Genomic DNA, 18,476 nt, shown 5'->3' with positions numbered 1-18,476 from the left:
ACTGCAACTATCAGGGTCTCATTCTGACTTCCAGATCGCCCAACAAACACTGGAGCAATTTTTCAGGTCACAAACTGCAGAAGACGACCATAGCGGCGCTAAAGAATAAGAATTTTACATAACGTTTTTCTTAAATTCAATTTTTTTCAAAAAATAATAATTATCTTTTCCGATATTTCATTTTGAAGGTGCCGAACAAAAGAACTGTGAAATTACTTCAATGCAACTGAAAAGCTTCAAACACTTGAATTTGGAAACCGAGGTGTGAACGGTAAGTTTATCCGTTTTTTGTCATGTAAAGGAAAGATGCAGAATGGCTACATATACCGTCAGTCAGGTAATGTAATTAGCTTATACCCATGGTAACATGGTAGGCACTGACAAAATAACTACATTCTAAAGATAACACCAAAAATACATAATCCAAATCAATCTTTTGCTATAACTAACTGCCCACAAATGTTTTTCAGAAGAAAATGTTTTCCAGACTAAACTGTCATATAGGAGATTCTCTGTTTAAATTGGTCATTTTGATGCTGCCTTTTTGATTCCCAAAAATAAAAACTAGAACAGAGGAGGAAAATTCTTGTTGAAAATTTACATGGATCCAACTCTAGTTCATGCCTTCCAATGCAGCATTATTGTATGCATGGGGTTTAACGAATTAGTCCCATTTCAGCCTCTTATGGCTGAGACATGACTAACTTTGTTCAGGCTCTGACCACTCAGTGGTGTGACTTCAGGACCCCAACTATCAAAGATTATTAAGAGTATTGGTCTTCTCAAATGGGCCAAAAGGATATTTTGGAATCCCGTTGGCTTAACAGCCTGAAATATTAGGAATAAGAATATATATGTTTCCTGCACACTGTTATATACAGTACCGGTCAAATGGTAGTGTAGTGTAATTCAATGCAATACAGTACTGAGCAAAAGTTTGGACACCCCTGTTCTTGTAATAGCTTTCCTTGTTCTTATTGGAATGAGCACATTGTAGATTGTGACTGAAGGCAGCAAAATCATAAAGAGACACATGTGAAATAAACCAGAATATCTGTTTAACCATAGATTCTCAAAGTAACTCCTTTTTACTCCTATAACAACTTTAAACACCCTTGGTATCCTTTCAAGCAGCTTCATCAGGTAGTCTCCTTTGATGGCTTCATGGTTTTGCTGCTTTCATTCTGAATCTCTAATGTGCACATTCCAATAAGAACAAGAACAAAACAGTGGTTACACTACATACACTAAGCTGTGATGGTTGCCTTGTGGTGGCTGTGGGGGGTTGGAATTTTATTATTTACCTCTATGACTATTTCTGAGAGTTGGAAATTGTATTTAAAAAATGAATCTCAAAACTTTAACACAGAAGGCTGAACTTTAGCACATGGTGTGTAAAAATGGAGCTTCACTTTCACACTTTTAGAATTGTAGAGCAGTCAGCAGGGGTACACTAGTAAAAAGAGGTCACCACACCAATCCAACCACTGACGCCACCGCCCATCGCCTATACTTCAACTGTAGCGCATGCTCAGCCTCAGCTCCATTCTATCTCTATAGGTGCTGTTCATCACTATCATCTATCTATGAACCCCACTGATTTTGAAGTTAAGGTACCGTCACACTCAGCGATGCTGCGGCGATATAGACAACGAGCCGACCTAAATAGATCGCTGGAGCGTCGCTGTTTAGGTCGCTGTAGAGACGTCAAACACAGCAACTCCAGAACGATGCAGGAGCGATCCAGTGACGTAACGGCGACTCACTTATCGTTCTCGCTGGTTGTTAGCTCCATTACATCCATTGTTAGCGTCGTTGCTTTTGCTGTCAAACATGACGATACACGCTGACCTGGCGACAAAATAAAGTTCTGGACTTCTAGCTCCGACCAGCGATGGCACAGCGGGATCCAGATCGCTGCTGCATGTCAAACACAATGAGATCGCTATCTAGGACGCTGCAACGTCACGGATAGTTGTCGTTCTCTTTGCAAAGTTGCTGAGTGTGATGGTACCTTTACTCTCTGTCCTATGTGTAAGTGATAAAGTCTTCTTACTTGAATACCCATATAAGAAATAAACTGAACTGAACTGGACCTTAATAATATTAGAAATACTAGTATTATAAGTGATATGTTATGAAGACAGGAGCACTGATGGTAGAAATGTGGGTAGTAAAAGTCATTTTAAGAAGCACAACACCATTATTTTTCAAATAAAACCTTCAAAAAATTGTAAACCTTTTAATGATAAGCAGGATGTCTGTAAACTATAAGCTCCAGTATACAGAAATTCAATGTCCTGTAAATATTATTAAAGGCTTATTCTCAAAATGACTTAGCTTGCTGATCACTTGGGTTCTGAACGCTGGGACCCCGAACGTTCCAGAGAAAATGTCCTATATGGAACTGAGGTGTGCACACTCGACCTATGACTATGAGACTATCTGAGATCACTTATCAGTCTAATTAAAGAATGAATGGAGTGGAGGTCAAGGAGAATGAATGGAGTGGAGGTCAAGGAGGATGAATGGAGTGAAGGTCGAGAAGAATGAATGGAGTGGAGGTCAAGGAGAATGAATGGAGTGGAGGTCGAGGAGAATTAATGGAGTTGAGGTCAAGGAGAATGAATGGAGTGGAGGACCAGGAGAATGAATGGAGTGGAGGTCGAGGAGAACGAATATAGTGGAAGTCGAGCATTTCCATGCCTGCTCTATTCAAAATGTAGCTGCAGAGATCCATAAACAGGGGTTATAGTGCCCCGTTCTTGGGATCACAGGGGGTTCAGCAGTAAGAATCCCCGCGATCAGCAAATTGTTCTCTATCTCATATCCCTTTAACATTATTAGAAATATTATTATTGGAATATTAGCTTGGCTTTTGTCTTCAAATATTATCCTTTTTTTATTCTACCCTTATTACCTCACCTGGTTTCTAGTCTCATAATTTTCCTTTGCCCAGTAACACTGTATGAGGTAACTTTCACTATCGTTAAAATTAGAAAACATGATCTTTATTAATATTTCTTTAAAAATGGTTTTCCAATGATCAAAATTGAACCTTTAAGGGTTCATATAAGTTAAAATTAGTAAAGGGAATCATGCTGTCCCTCACAGATCCCATACAGGTCTTACCCAGTACCTACTGATCTGTGCTTCCCGATCCTTGACTCCCCAGAAATGGCTGGAATTGCCCACTCAGCCAATCACTGGACGCGGTAGTGGTAGTAGCTGGTTGAGGGTCTCCAGGATGTATCCTACGTGTATTTCTGCAGTAATTTTGTAAAACTTACATCTTAACACCTTCACGACCTCCGCCATACTATTACTGCGGAGGTCGGATCCCCTGCTTTGATGTGGGCTCCGGCGCTGAGCCCACCTCAAAGCCTAGGCATGTCAGCAGTTTTGAACAGCTGACGTGTGCCCGCAATAGCGGTGGATGAAATCACGATTCACCCGCCGCTATTAACTAGTTAAATGCCACTGTCAAATGCTGACAGCGGCATTTAACCGGCGCTTCCGGCCATCGGGCCGGAAAAGAGCGCATCGCCGACCCCCGTCACATGATCGGGGGTCAGCGATGCGTCTGCATAGTAACCATAGAGGTCCTTGAGACCTCTATGGTTGCTGATGCCGGATTGCTATGAGCGCCACCCTGTGGTTGGCGCTCATAGCAATGCAGGAATTCAGCTACATAGGAGCGGTCTGATGATCGCTCCCATGTAGCTGAGCCGATCGAGTTGTGACAGCTTCTAGCCTCCCACAGAGGGTATTGAAGCATGGCAAAAGTTAAAAAAAAGTTAAACAAATATGAAAAAAATTAAAAAATATAAAAGTTTAAATCACCCCCCTTTCGCCCCATTCAAAATAAAACAATAAAAAATCAAACCTACACATATTTGCTATCGCTGCGTTCAGAATCGCCCGATCTATCAATAAAAAAGGATTAATCTGATCGCTAAACAGCATAGCGAGAAAAACATTTGAAACGCCAGATTTACTTTTTTTGGTCTCTGCGACATTGCATTAAAATGCAATAACGGGCGATCAAAAGAGCGTATCTGCACCAATATGGTATCATTAAAAACATCAGCTCGGTTCGCAAAAAATAAGCCCTCACCTGACCCCAGATCATGAAAAATGGAGACGCTACAGGTATTGGAAAATTGCCCAATTTTTTTTTTCTTTAGCATACTTTGGAATTTTTTTTTACCACTGTGGCATAGCGACTGGTCATGTGATTGATGGACGGTATGTATCGCAGAGGTGAGTGGCCCTGTAATGGAAGCCTGGGTATGTTTTGCTCAAGCAGATCTACTGCTGAGGGATTTGTTTACGTTGGGAAGGCTTCCAGGTGATTGGAGAGATGGGTCGGTTCAGTCACCTACAAACCCACCCAAAGAGGCGTGTCTGAACACGTAAGATGGTTTTGTGTGTAAGGACCTGTGGTGATGTCACGCTCACCTGACTAGCCATGTGACAGGTACCTGGGTGTGGTTACACCTATGTAAGGGGGTGTGTGTAGCACATGGAGTGAGTGTGTGGGTGTGTGTCAGGGTGGACACACTTCCAGGTGTCTTGGCTGGACACTGCAGAGTGGCCTGTGTGTTGGACGGTTCCACGTGGGGACAGACGTCCTGAACAACACACAGAGACCATATTTAGGCTGGAGAGCCTACGTGCTGGACATAGCACGGTCTGTGAGCCCACAGACGTGAGAGAGCGGAGCTCTACTATGGACATTGGGGAATCACCTGTCTGATGTAAGACTGTTTACCTGTTGTTCCTGTTGCAATATGGTTTATGGAGCAATAAACCCTGTGAACTTTTAAGGAAACATGTCTCCTGAGTGTCATCCGCCGCACCTAAGCGAGTGTCTCCTAGACCCGTAGCGGGTGAAATGCTACACCACTTAGATAAAACGTAACCTAGACATGTTTGGTGTCTATGAACTTATAATGACCTGGAAAATCATAATGGCAGGTCAGTTTTAGCATTTAGTGAACCTAGCAAAAAAGCCAAACAAGAAAACAGTGTGGGATTGCACTTTTATTGCAATTTCACCGCACTTGGAATTTTTTTCCCGTTTTCTAGTACACGACATGCTAAAACCAATGATGTTGTTCAAAAGTGCAACTTGTCCTGCAAAAAACAAGCCCTTACATGGCCATATTGACGGAAAAATAAAAAAGTTATGGCTCTGGGAAGGAGGGGAGTGAAAAACGAGAACGCAAAAACGGAAAAGGGCAAGGTCGTGAAGGGGTTAAAATTGCACTATGAGGCCAACAAGGGGCCGGCTGTGCAGAAAGAGTGCGATAATGTTTAGGATATGCAGCCTTGCCCAACTCCCCCTTTGTCCTCAAGCCACTAATTGTCAGGTTTTCCCTATGACTGGACTTTGGAAGAAATCGGTCTGTAAGGCCAGTCTCACACGTCCAGATAATTCCGGTAGTGGAAAAATCGGTACCGGAGTTATCCGTGTCCGTGTGCTCACGTGGCACATCAGTGTGACACACTTTCGGCAGCCGTGTGCCGACTGAGTTAAGCGCTGTCCCCTGCTTTTGGTGCTGAAGCTGGCATTCATTCCTTCTCCCCAGCAGTGTTCGCTGGAGAGAAGGAATGAAAAATCAATGTTGTTTATATTTTTTTGGTTAAAAATAAAGTTCGGGGTCACCTCCCGCCTCCCACCCCCTGTGTGCTCGCCCGTTTGCATTAAAATACTCACCCAGCTCAAGCGATGCCTCCTCTCAGCGCCGCAGCTTGTCCTGTATGAGCGGTCATGTGGTACCGCTCATTACAGGGATGAATATGCGGCTCCACCCTTGGGGAACACCAAACTTTATTTTTTAAAAAAAAAAGCAAAACGTCATTTTTCATCTCTTTTGTTCTGCAAGCGCTGCTTTCAGCCGAGCAGGACAGACAGGATGAATGCCGCCTACAGCACCACAAGCAGGGGGGACAGCGCTTACTGTAGCACTGTTTCTCTTGCGGGCGGTACGTGCACATGGAGGAGAGTGCACACTGTTCTCCGTGTGCACGTGTGCGGTACGCTTTGCGGACCATGCTGCCGGAGAAAAACAGACATGTCTCCATGTTTTGCACATGGACACACGGTCCGTGAAAACACGGAGACATGTGCATAGACCCATTCATTTGAATGGGTCTACGTGTATCAGTGTCTCCGGTACATGAGAAAACTGTCACTACACGTACCGGAGCCACTGACGTGTGAAACCGGCCTCAGTCGGTGGAGAGTGAGAGAAGCGTGGGTATCGTTCTACTTTCCAGCACTGTAGACCCCTTGTTGACCATGATGAGCATTTGGTGCGTTTTTGATGTTGTATATTTTCACTAAAGCAATAATCAGTGTTTTACAGTTCCAACAAAGCAAATGGGATTTCTAGAAATCTCCTGCCCGCTGTGTTCCTCTTTTACGTTGTGTAAACTGACACGCTGTGTTTTTCCAATCCGCAACATGTCAACTTCTCTTGCGGGTCCTCTGACTTTTCTCTGTGGAATTTCCCCATAGACTTATATTAGAAACACAAAATCCACAGGTAAAAAAATACGTGTGCAATTTTAGTGCATCTACACAGCATAAACGCATCGAAAATGCATGTAATCCGTACCTAAGAATGTCAATGCCAGGAAGTTTAAAAAACAAAGCAGCTTTATTTAAAGCATGACACACCAGAGACAAAAACACAGCATAAAAAACGTGATAAAAATGCACACAAAAATGCAATGAAAAAAAAACACAAGTAAACTAAGGTGACCAGATGACCCAGGAGTTCCCTTCCAACTCTACCATTTTATGAAGGTAAAGAAATTCTACAGCGTCAAGAACTCTACAAATACTGATCGTGGAACATAACCACATCTGCTGTAGATCCCAAATGACTCATCTCTGAACTCACTTCTTCATGCTGCACTATGCTGAGACTACAGCTTCCCATACACCTTAGATTGCTAGGGCCGGCAGCTGTTTCGACTGTCTCTTCCATATACTGTGGCCCTCGTGAGCATTCATGTGTTCTCTATGAAAGAGCCTCTCCCAGACATCTATATGGTGGTTGCTTGTCACAGGGAGAACAAAAGGTATTCTGAAGTCAGACATGCTTGGATTCTTATCTCACCCAACGATCATCTGCTCAGAGATCCCATAAACATCAAAATCAACTGAACACATCAATATTGGCGGGTTCAACAGACATTAGTCTAATGTGTATGGGGGGCTTGTATGTAAAGTCTATACACAGGAGCCTGTATTAACCCCTTAGTGACAGAGCCAATTTGGTACTTAATGACCGAGCCAATTTTTACAATTCTGACCAGTGTCACTTTATGAGGTTATAACTCTGGAACGCTTTATCGGATCCCGCTGATTCTGAGATTGTTTTTTCGTGACATGTTGTACTTCAAGTTAGTGGTAACATTTCTTCGATATTACTTGCGATTATTTATGAAAAAAATGGAAATATGGCGAAAATTTTTAAAATTTTGCAATTTTCAAACTTTGTATTTTTATGCCCTTAAATCAGAGAGATATGTCACAAAAAATAGTTAATAAATAACATTTCTCACATGTCTACTTTACATCAGCACAATTTTGGAAACAATTTTTTTTTTGTTAGGGAGTTATAAGGGTTAAAAGTTGACCAGCAATTTCTCATTTTTACAACACCATGTTTTTTTTAGGGACCACATCACCTTTGAAGTGATTTTTAGGGGTCTATATGATAGAAAATAACCAAGTGTGACACCATTCTAAAAACTGCACCCCTCAAGCTGCTCAAAACCACATTCAAGAAGTTTATTAACCCTTTACGTACTTCACAGGAACTAAAACAATGTGGAAGAAAAAAATGAACATTTTACTTTTTTTTGCAAACATTTTACTTCAGAACCATTTTTTTTAATTTTCACAAGTGTAAAAACAGAAATTTAACCACAAATTTTGTTGTGCAATTTTTCCTGAGTACGCCGATACCCCATATGTGGAGGTAAACCACTGTTTGGGCGCACCGCAGAGCTTGGAAGTGAAGGAGCACCGTTTGACTGTTTCAATGCAGAATTGGCTGGAATTGAGATCGGACGCCATGTCGCGTTTGGAGAGCCCCTAATGTGCCTAAACAGTGGAAACCCCCCACAAGTGACACCATTTTGGAAACTAGACCCCCCAAGGAACTTATCTAGATGTGTGGTGAGCACTTTGAACCCCCAAGTGCTTCACAGAAGTTTATAACGTAGAGCCGTGAAAATAAAAAATCGCATTTGTTTTCACAAAAATTATTTTTTCGCCCACAAATTCTTATTTTCACAAGGGTAACAGGAGAAATTAGACCACAAAAGTTGTTGTGCAATTTCTCCTGAGTACGTCGATACCCCATATGTGGAGGTAAACCACTGTTTGGGCGCACCGCAGAGCTTGGAAGTGAAGGAGCACCGTTTGACTTTTTCAATGCAGAATTGGCTGGAATTGAGATCGGATGCCATGTCGCGTTTGGAGAGTCCCTGATGTGCCTAAACAGTGGAAACCCCCCACAAGTGATACCATTTTGGAAACTAGACCCCTTAAGGAACTTATCTAGATGTGTGGTGAGCACTTTGAACCCCCAAGTGCTTCACAGAAGTTTATAACGTAGAGCCGTGAAAATAAAAAATCTCATTTTTTCTACAAAAATGATCTTTTTGCCCCCAAATTTTTATTTTAACAAGGGTAACAGGAGAAATTAGACCACAAAAGTTGTTGTACAATTTCTCCTGAGTACGTCGATACCCCATATATGGGGGTAAACCACTGTTTGGGCGCACCGCAGAGCTTGGAAGAGAAGGAGTGTCGTTTTACTTTTTCAATGTAGAATTGGCTGGAATTGAGATCGGACGCCATGTCACGTTTGGAGAGCCGCTAATGTGCCTAAACAGTGGAGACTACCCACAAATGACACCATTTTGGAAACTAGACCCCTTAAGGAACTTATCTAGATGTGTGGTGAGCACTTTAAACCCCCAGGTGCTTCACAGAAGTTTATAACGTAGAGCCGTGAAAATAAAAAAATCGAATTTTTTCTACAAAAATGATCTTTTTGCCTCCAAATGTTTATTTTACCAAGGGTAACAGGAGAAAATGGACCCCAGAAGCTGTTGTACAATTTGTCTTGAGTACGCCGACACCCCATATGTGGGGGTAAACTACTGTTTGGGCGCATGGCTGAGCTCGGAAGCAAAGGAGCGCCATTTGACTTTTCAATGCAAAATTGACTGGAATTGAGATCGGACGCCATGTCGCGTTTGGAGAGCCCCTGATGTGCCTAAACAGCAGAAACCCCCCAAAAGTGACCCCATTTTGGAAACTAGACCCCCCATGGAACTTATCTAGATGTGTAGTGAGAACTTTGAATGCCCAAGTGCATCACAGAAGTTTATAATGCAGAGTCGTGAAAATAAAAAATATATATTTTTTAACAATAAAGATTTTTAGCCCCCAAGTTTTTATTTTCACAAGGGTAGCAAGAAAAATTGGACCCCAAAAGTTGTTGTCCAATTTGTCCTGAGTATGCTGGTTCCCCATATGTGGGGGTAAACCACTGTTTGGGCGCACGGCAGAGCTCGGAAGGGAAGGAGTGCCATTTTGGAATGCAGACTTTGATAGAATTGTCTGCGGGCGTTATGTTGCCTTTGCAGACCCCTAATGTACCTAAACAGTAGAAACCCCCAACAAGTGACCCCATTTTGGAAAATAGACCCCCCAAGGAACTTATCTAGATATGTGGTGAGAACTTTGAATGCCCAAGTGCTTCACAGAAGTTTATAATGCAGAGTAGTGAAAATAAAAAATATTTTTTTTCCCACAAAAAAGATTTTTTTAGCCCCCAAATTTTTATTTTCACAAGGGTAACAAGAGAAATTGGACCCCAAAAGTTGTTGTCCAATTTGTCCTGAGTATGCTGGTAACCCATATGTGGGGGTAAACCACTGTTTGGGCGCACGGCTGAGCTCGGAAGGGAAGGAGCGCCATTTTAGAATGCAGACTTTGATAGAATTGTCTGCGGGCGTTATGTTGCGTTTGCAGACCACTAATGTACCTAAACAGTAGAAACCCCCAACAAGTGACCCCATTTTGGAAAATAGACCCCCCAAGGAACTTATCTAGATATGTGGTGAGAACTTTGAATGCCCAAGTGCTTCACAGAAGTTTATAATGCAGAGTAGTGAAAATAAAAAATATTTTTTTTCCCACAAAAAAGATTTTTTTAGCCCCCAAATTTTTATTTTCACAAGGGTAACAAGAGAAATTGGACCCCAAAAGTTGTTGTCCAATTTGTGCTGAGTATGCTGGTACCCCATATGTGGGGGTAAACCACTGTTTGGGCGCACGGCAGAGCTCGGAAGGGAAGGAGCGCCATTTTGGAATGCAGACTTTGATAGAATTGTCTGCGGGCGTTATGTTGCGTTTGCAGACCCCTAATGTACCTAAACAGTAGAAACCCCCACAAGTGACCAAATTTTGGAAACTAGACCCCCTAAGGAACTTATCTAGATATGTGGTGAGAACTTTGAAAGCTCAAGTGCTTCACAGAAATTTATAATGCAGAGTAGTAAAAATAAAAAAATATATTTTTTTCCAACAAAAAAGATTTTTAGCCCCCAAGTTTTTATTTTCACAAGGGTAACAGGAGAAATTGGACCCCAAAAGTTGTTGTCCAATTTATCCCGAGTACGCTGATGCCCCATATGTGGGGGTAAACCACTGTTTGGGCGCACGGCAGAGCTCAGAAGGGAGGGAGTACCATTTGACTTTTTTAGCGCAAAATTGGCTGTCGTGTTTGGAGACCCCCTGATGTACCTAAACAGTGGAAACCCCCCAATTCTAACTCCAACCCTAACCCCAACACAGCCCTAACCCTAATCTCAACCCGATCCATAATCCTAATCACAACCCTAACGATAATCACAACCCTAACCCCAAAACAGCCCTAATCTCAACCCTAACCATAACCCTAATCAAAACCCTAAATCCAACACACCCCTAACCCTAATCCCAACCCTAACCCTAATCCCAACCCTAATCCCAAACGTAACACTAATCCCAACCCTAATCCAAACCCTAACCTTAATCCCAACTCTAACCCTAACTTTAGCCCCAACCCTAACTTTAGCCCCAACCCTAACCATAACTTTAGCCCCCGTCGTCACAAAAAAAGTTCAATGTAACCTTTTTTTTGTACGTCGCGTCTGCCATTTCCGCGGATGCGTGGCCGTAACTCTGCCCCCTCCTCCCCAGGACATAGGCTGGGCAGCGGATGCGTTGAAAAACTGCATCCGCTGCCCACGTTGTGCACAATTTTCACAACGTGCGTCGGTACATCGGGCCGACGCATTGCGACCGCCCCGTACCGACGCAAGTGTGAAAGAAGCCTAAGGCTACTTTCACACTAGCGTCGTACTCGGCCCATCGCAGTGTGTCGGGCCGACGTACCGAGGCTAGCGTTGTAAGCGCCGCACAACGGGTGCAGCGGATGATGTTTTTTCAACGCATCCGCTGCCCCATTGTGAGGTGCGGGGAGGCGGGGGCGGAGTTCCGGCCACGCATGCGCGGTCGGAAATGGCGGACACGTCGCACAAAAAAGTTACATGTAGTTTTTTTTGTGTCGACGGTCCGCCGAAGCACGACGCATCCGTCGCACGATGGATGCGACATGTGGCAATCCGTCGCAATGCGTCGCTAATGCAAGCCAATGGAGAAAAAACGCATCCTGCAAGCACTTTTGCAGGATGCGTTTTTTCTCCAACGACGCATTGCGACGGAAGCCAAAAAACGCTAGTGTGAAAGTAGCCTAACCCTAACCCTAGCCCTAACCCTAACCTTAAATTTAGCCCCAACCCTAACCCTAACTCTAACCCTAACTCTAACCCTAACCCTAACTCTAACCCTAACTCTAACCCTAACTCTAACCCTAACCCTAACCCTAACTCTAACCCTAACTCTAACCCTAACCCTAACCCTAACTCTAACCCTAACCCTAACCCTAACCCTAATTTTAGCCCCAACTTGTCTTCTCCTGCCGGCCGGCAGATGGCAGCAGATGGCGGGCGCACTGCGCATGCGCCCGCCATGATGAAAAAGCCGGCTGGCAGGAGAAGACAGAAGAGGACCCAGGGACCCCGGGTGAGTATGATAGGGTCCCCGAATCCCCCTATTTCTCTGTCCTCTGATGTGCGATCACATCAGAGGACAGAGAAATAACTGATCGCTTTTTTTTTTTTTTTTTTTTTTTGCGGTCGCCGGTAAACTGTTAATTACCGGCGATCGCAAAGCAGGGGTCGGTGCAAACCGACCCCGATCATGTTCTTTGGGGTCTCGGCTACCCCCGGCAGCCGAGACCCCAAAGAACACCCGGGTGCCGGGCGGCGGGCGCACTGCGCGTGCGCCCGCCATTTTTTCCCAGAAAAAAGATGGCGGCGCCCATGGGGAGACACGAGGAGCACCGGGGGAGGTAGGTAAGTATTGGGGGGCTATTGGGGGCCATCGGGGACCACATTTCTCTGTCCTCCGATGTGCGATCACATCGGAGGACAGAGAAATTAAACGGCAAATCGCGTTTTTTTTTTTTTGTTGCGACCGCCGGTAAACGGTTAATTACCGGCGATCGCAACTCGGGGGTCGGTAAAAAAACCCCGAATCATGTTCTCTGGGGTCTCGGCTACCCTCGGCAACCGAGACCTCAGAGAAAATCCGACTCTGGGGGGCGCTATTCACTTTTTCCACAGCGCCGTTAATTAACGGCGCTGTGGTTTAAGTACCCTTAGCGGCCGCCGTTAAAAGGCGTATCGGCGGTCGTTAAGGGGTTAAAAACCTTCCACGACAGTAGATGGCATTTCCACATACTTCGGTAAGACCTGAGCTCTTCCTGTGTGAGGTTTATTGTATATCCCTTCGATGGTGTGATATGTTAGGTGGGTATCATTTTGTGTATATTTATATTTTACTGATTATCATGGTGCTCTCTTGTAGTATGAGTTATTTGCCAATTGATGAATGGCTGTTATTTGCCATCTGATATCAGCCCCCCACATTCCTGTACTGTTATCTCTCCACAGGGTCAGTGAATAAACCTGTTTGCTAATATGCTAATGACATATTGAACTAGCTTGTTGAAACAATGACCCCCTGTAGTGCCTTAATCCACCAGGCACCTTTGTCAGGTGTGGGAGGCCTGAAAACCACCCCAACCTGTCTGACTACTCCTGGACATAATTAGAGGACAGGAGCTAGGGGGAAATCAGATCCTGTGTGGAAATGTGAAGACAGCATGTCAGAGAGAGAAAGAAGGGAATATGGACTGTTATCCTCTGTGCTGGATTGTTGGACTTTTATCCTGTTACTGAACTGCATTCGTGTTCTGGAATATTTTATCCTCTGTGTGGTGGATCATATATGGACCTTTCGTACTTTTGCCTAAATAAAGGTCTTGGGATTGTTCACTATTCTCTTGCTCTGTTGATTGTGTGATACTGGAAAAGGAACCCGTGACAACTAAGACCTGAGCTCTTCCTGTGTGAGGTTTATTGTATATCCCTTTTTTGTGAGTGGTACGGAGCACTATCGGCCTCATGTAATGGTGATTTCATGTAGTGGTGTAATGCTCTGCTGATTTCAACAGTTCTGCTCATCCCATGTTCCTGTGCTGGTATTCTGCTTTAATGATTGCATGTAATGATGTCTGTTGCACTTCTCCTAATGGTGCGATGCTCTATCGGGTCTCTGTAATCACATATAGCTCAGCCACAGGATGTGCATGGAACGGTAATGGCCCACTGGGCTCTGTGTTATTTTGATATCCTTCAGCGGTCCAGAACTCGCTGTCTGATGTGCTCTTATGTGGGCGATTCATGCACTGGCCTGTGAACTAGATATCTTCAATAATAATAGTGGCAATAATGATAATTAGCTCTTTTAAAGTCATAATTATAGTATCTGACGTATAAATGCTTCAGTTTGCGATTCACATATTTATTCCCTTTTTACTTGTGGAAAAATATAGGTAAAGTATAATAAATGTGATCAATATAATCAAATTGTTATTATAACCACTTCCTAATATACGAAGACACATATATTAGCAGCACACCCTTTACAGCGGATCTGTCAGTAGAACATCCATGCTCTTCTAATATCAACATTTATTCCTGTTTTCCTGCCAGATATGTCAATCACGTTAAGGGGATGATTCGGCTGATATGTGCTTTATCAATATTCTCTCTCATCTCAGCCTCCAGCATTGGGATTTACAGCCAAGACATTCCTGGAGTCTGGGCAAATGTACTGCGTTCTGCCATAGCTATAATGTACAGGTGCTCATTTACCCTGGTGAACGTGGTATTTACAGCAGATGATGTTGGAAAGTGATATTACACACTGAAAGTGATTTTTTAACACTTGAGTATGTGCAAGATTTCAACACTAGGAGCAGTGAGTGGGTCAGTGAAAAGAACTTGTCAATCAAGCTAGGTGGGCTGAGAAAGAGTTTTCAGCTTATATATTCTTGGCCTCTGATTCATCAAAGCTTTTATTCAAGGAAACTGGCATAAAAAGAAATGAAAAGTTGCAAATTTTTGATGTTTTTAACAGTAAAGGTAAATAAATTTGTACTGTGTTAGCCAGAAAATATTTAGAATTGAGAGTCCTCATGGCTAACCGAAAAGATACACATTCATTCCTACACTGAGTGTGTCAAAGGTTGTCATGAGTTTATACTCCCAGACTCTTCTGTCTCTCTGAGATTTGAAGTTACCTTTTAATACAAGTAATTTCTTGTCCATACTGCTGTGATCATTGACACAAAATGTTTGGCCACAGATAGATCCATTCTTTTTTGTCTTACTGTGTGGCGATGAGAATTCATCCTTGTTCTCAGTTTTTGCCCTATCTCCCTTACATACAGACCCCCAGCTGGACATTTGGTACATATAATTAGGTACACCACATTAGATGTGATTCAGCTTGACCCTGGTAATGTCGAGCCGTTGGGGTATAAAAACGATACATCGCTTACCTTTAGCTAACACCTCCCACGTAACCCATACCCTCCTACCCATAAATAAAGACTCCAACTACGTATTCTTTTGGAATAATGTCGGCCACAGCAGCCTTTTTATTTAAATACAAACAACATCATAAATAATAACATCCAATAACTTTTTGAGCTAGGAGGGGTCCTTGGAGCTCCCATGGATCTGGTGATCAAAACACAACACAACATGAACGTTACCAAAACCAAATTACTCCCAGCCGATACCGCCTGGCTCGGGAGCACCAAAACCCCAGAGGGTTCCCTGTTCACGTTACAATTCCCGGGGAACCGACTACCCCCGCTGGAACCCCCAAGTCACCAGATCCAAAACCAGTTTTAACACAAAATACCGGGGAGCCATAAGCCAATGACTCCCCCCAACCCAATTTCCAACAACTCCAAGGACTCCCCCCAGCCACCACAGCCACAATGACCCATAGTACATAACATACCACCCCCAAAAAATTGAAACAAAAACCCACCTAAACCCAAACAATTAGGGCGGGAGGGCGGGACACTTGCTGTCTGGAGAGTGGGAACTAACAGGCCCCACCCCTCTACAGCCTAGTTAAACTAACCGACTCCACTATCCCCACCTCTTACTCATTAACCCCTCCCTCCATCCCATGGTCATGATGTGCCTCCCCTTACGCCGCGGGGGGAGGGGCGGCTCCAGCTCCGGCCATTACTTGACCCTGGTAATGTCGAGCCGTTGGGGTATAAAAACGATACATCGCTTACCTTTAGCTAACACCTCCCACGTAACCCATACCCTCCTACCCATAAATAAAGACTCCAACTACGTATTCTTTTGGAATAATGTCGGCCACAGCAGCCTTTTTATTTAAATACAAACAACATCATAAATAATAACATCCAATAACTTTTTGAGCTAGGAGGGGTCCTTGGAGCTCCCATGGATCTGGTGATCAAAACACAACACAACGTGAATGTTACCAAAACCAAATTACTCCCAGCCGATACCGCCTGGCTCGGGAGCACCAAAACCCCAGAGGGTTCCCTGTTCACGTTACAATTCCTGGGGAACCGACTACCCCCGCCGGAACCCCCAAGTCACCAGATCCAAAACCAGTTTTAACACAAAATACCGGGGAGCCACAAGCCAATGACTCCCCCCAACCCAATTTCCAACAACTCCAAGGACTCCCCCCAGCCACCACAACGAGGGACTTTGAAACCTTAAAGACCCGAGACCCCACCACTCCTAAAAGCTATGGCCTTTTCCACACCTTCTTGCAGTCCAAGTGCCCAAAAATCGATTCCAACGGCATTCAGATGCACACCGTCTGCAAGCCAAAATGCCCCGTCACCCTTCTCCAACTCAAAATGCCTTACGGCTACTCCACCATTCCTGGCCACAAACGCGGACACCGCTCTGTTAACCTTAATTCTGGCCTTATTAAGTTTATCCAATGACCGCATGTTCCTCCACCGTTTTCGCGGTACAATCTCCGACCAGACTACTGATATCCCTGGATATAACCGCCACAAGCGCAACAAGTCCTGCTTGATATCTTTGATTAGTTCTCTAAATGGGCGCGAACCCAAGTCATTTCCTCCAGCATGCAGCACCAAGATATCCGGAGATCTGTCTAAAAGTACCGCAGCATTGATCTCCTTCAGCACCCTGTTCCAGGCCAAACCTCTAAAACCGATCCACCGGACCACCGCTACCGACCGATCGAAACCGAGCTGTCTACCCTCCGGCCGTACATCAGCGCGTCGTGCTCCCCAATGAACATAGGAATGGCCGAAAATCCACACCAAAAACGGTAAGGAACCTAAAAATACAAAAAACAAAGGTCAATCAACCAACGAAGAAAAACCGCCAACTTCCTAAATGCACCTCTTCAGGATGAGAAACGCACACCACCCCTAACATCTAACATAGCTGCGATATCTATTCGACTGCCATCTCCCAATACGCTTGATAGCATCCACATCCAAACCTCCAGCGGCCGCATCCGTAGCTGCCCCAATCCGAAACGAATGAGAAGTAATACGCGAATCATCCAACCCCAACAAGACAACCGCTCTCCTGAAAATCGTCTGAAACTGATATCTGGACAAAGCTGAACCGTCCTCATGACACAGTAAAGATCCCTCCCTGCGAGGCCCTAGCCCCCAAAAACCTTTTAAACAACTAACTGGGCACATCAGAGAACCAGCTACTCCAACCAGCTCAATTTTCTTACCGCGCCCCACTTGATCCGTCTTGGATCGACGCAACCAAAACTCCACACGTCCTTCGGCCAAGAGAACATCCCTTGCCAAAACTCCACCAGCTGTACTCTTATTAGGAGACACCAATTCACTAATTCTCATTGCACCAAAATACGCCCACGAGAAAGCCAAGCTGAAAAGACGTTTTTCAAACAGCGACCCACAACAGTCACCCAAAATCTCACCTAATCGCTCCAACATCGCGAAAGAAACAGGACGCCTAGAATCCAACCTACCATATTGTCTCCGGAAACCTTTTACAGCTTGCCTCACTAGGAAGGCTTTAGTCAAATCACACTGCCCCCTCAGCTTGAAACCAAAAGCCAAAGCAGCCAGTAGACGCGACACCTTTGCCCACGACCAACCTTCATCAAAACCATGGCTAATCCAGGACAACAGAAGCCCAACCTGATCATCGGCATTATCTCCACCAGGGCAGGATGCCAAGACCCCTTCCCAAGAAGACCAAACCAACTGATAAGTCTCCCATGTTTTTGGAGCCAACGACGATCTTATGAGATCTCCAGCGTCCCCGATGCCACGAGCCAAAGGTCCGCTGGGCAATCCAAACCGATGGTTTCTGCTTCCGGAGCCAACGACTGAAAATGCTCGAACTGGAAACGAGAAAGGGAATCAGCTATTAAATTCCTCGCCCCGGGCACGTGCGTCGCAGTGACCTGCGAATTCAATTCCAAACAAGATAGGACCAATCGCCTGAGAACCCGGACCACAGGCGGTGATGAAGCAGTAAGTCCATTGACCGCACACACCACTCCCATGTTATCACAGTTAAAGCGAATCCGCCTGTTGCGAAATTCCTGTTTCCACAAATGAACCACCACCAGGATCGGAAAAATTTCCAATAGCGCTATGTTACGAACCAGCCCTGATGAAACCCACTCCACCGGCCAGGGTGCAGCACACCATTGCCCTTTGAAGTAAGCCCCAAAACCACTGCTCCCCGCCGCGTCCGTAAACAAATCCGACGAATCATTGTCCACCGCTTTCTCCATAAACAAGGAACGACAATTGTAAGAACCCAAAAAGGAACTCCAAACCGCCAAATCTTCCTTCAACTCTGCTGACAAACGAATGAAATGATGCGGCGCACGGACTCCGGCCGTAGCACTCGCCAACCTTCTGGAAAAAACTCACCCGACA

At 44.5% G+C, this 18,476-nt stretch overlaps 1 protein-coding gene across 2 annotated transcripts in view; it reads left to right on the top strand.

Annotated features, from left to right (window-relative positions):
- MEF2C (myocyte enhancer factor 2C) overlaps positions 1-18,476 on the top strand; it is a 356,157-nt gene that overhangs the window by 45,216 nt on the left and 292,465 nt on the right. For both annotated transcript variants that reach the window (XM_077288831.1, XM_077288814.1), the window contains exon 2: positions 189-271. The gene's annotated coding sequence lies outside the window, so the exon portion shown is untranslated. The remainder of the gene's footprint in view (positions 1-188; positions 272-18,476) is intronic.

The sequence above is a fragment of the Ranitomeya variabilis genome, chromosome 1, assembly GCF_051348905.1.
Source record: "Ranitomeya variabilis isolate aRanVar5 chromosome 1, aRanVar5.hap1, whole genome shotgun sequence".
Taxonomy (NCBI): Eukaryota; Metazoa; Chordata; class Amphibia; order Anura; family Dendrobatidae; genus Ranitomeya; species Ranitomeya variabilis.
Note: the sequence above shows the minus strand (reverse complement) of the source record. Positions and strands in the feature narration are given on the sequence as shown.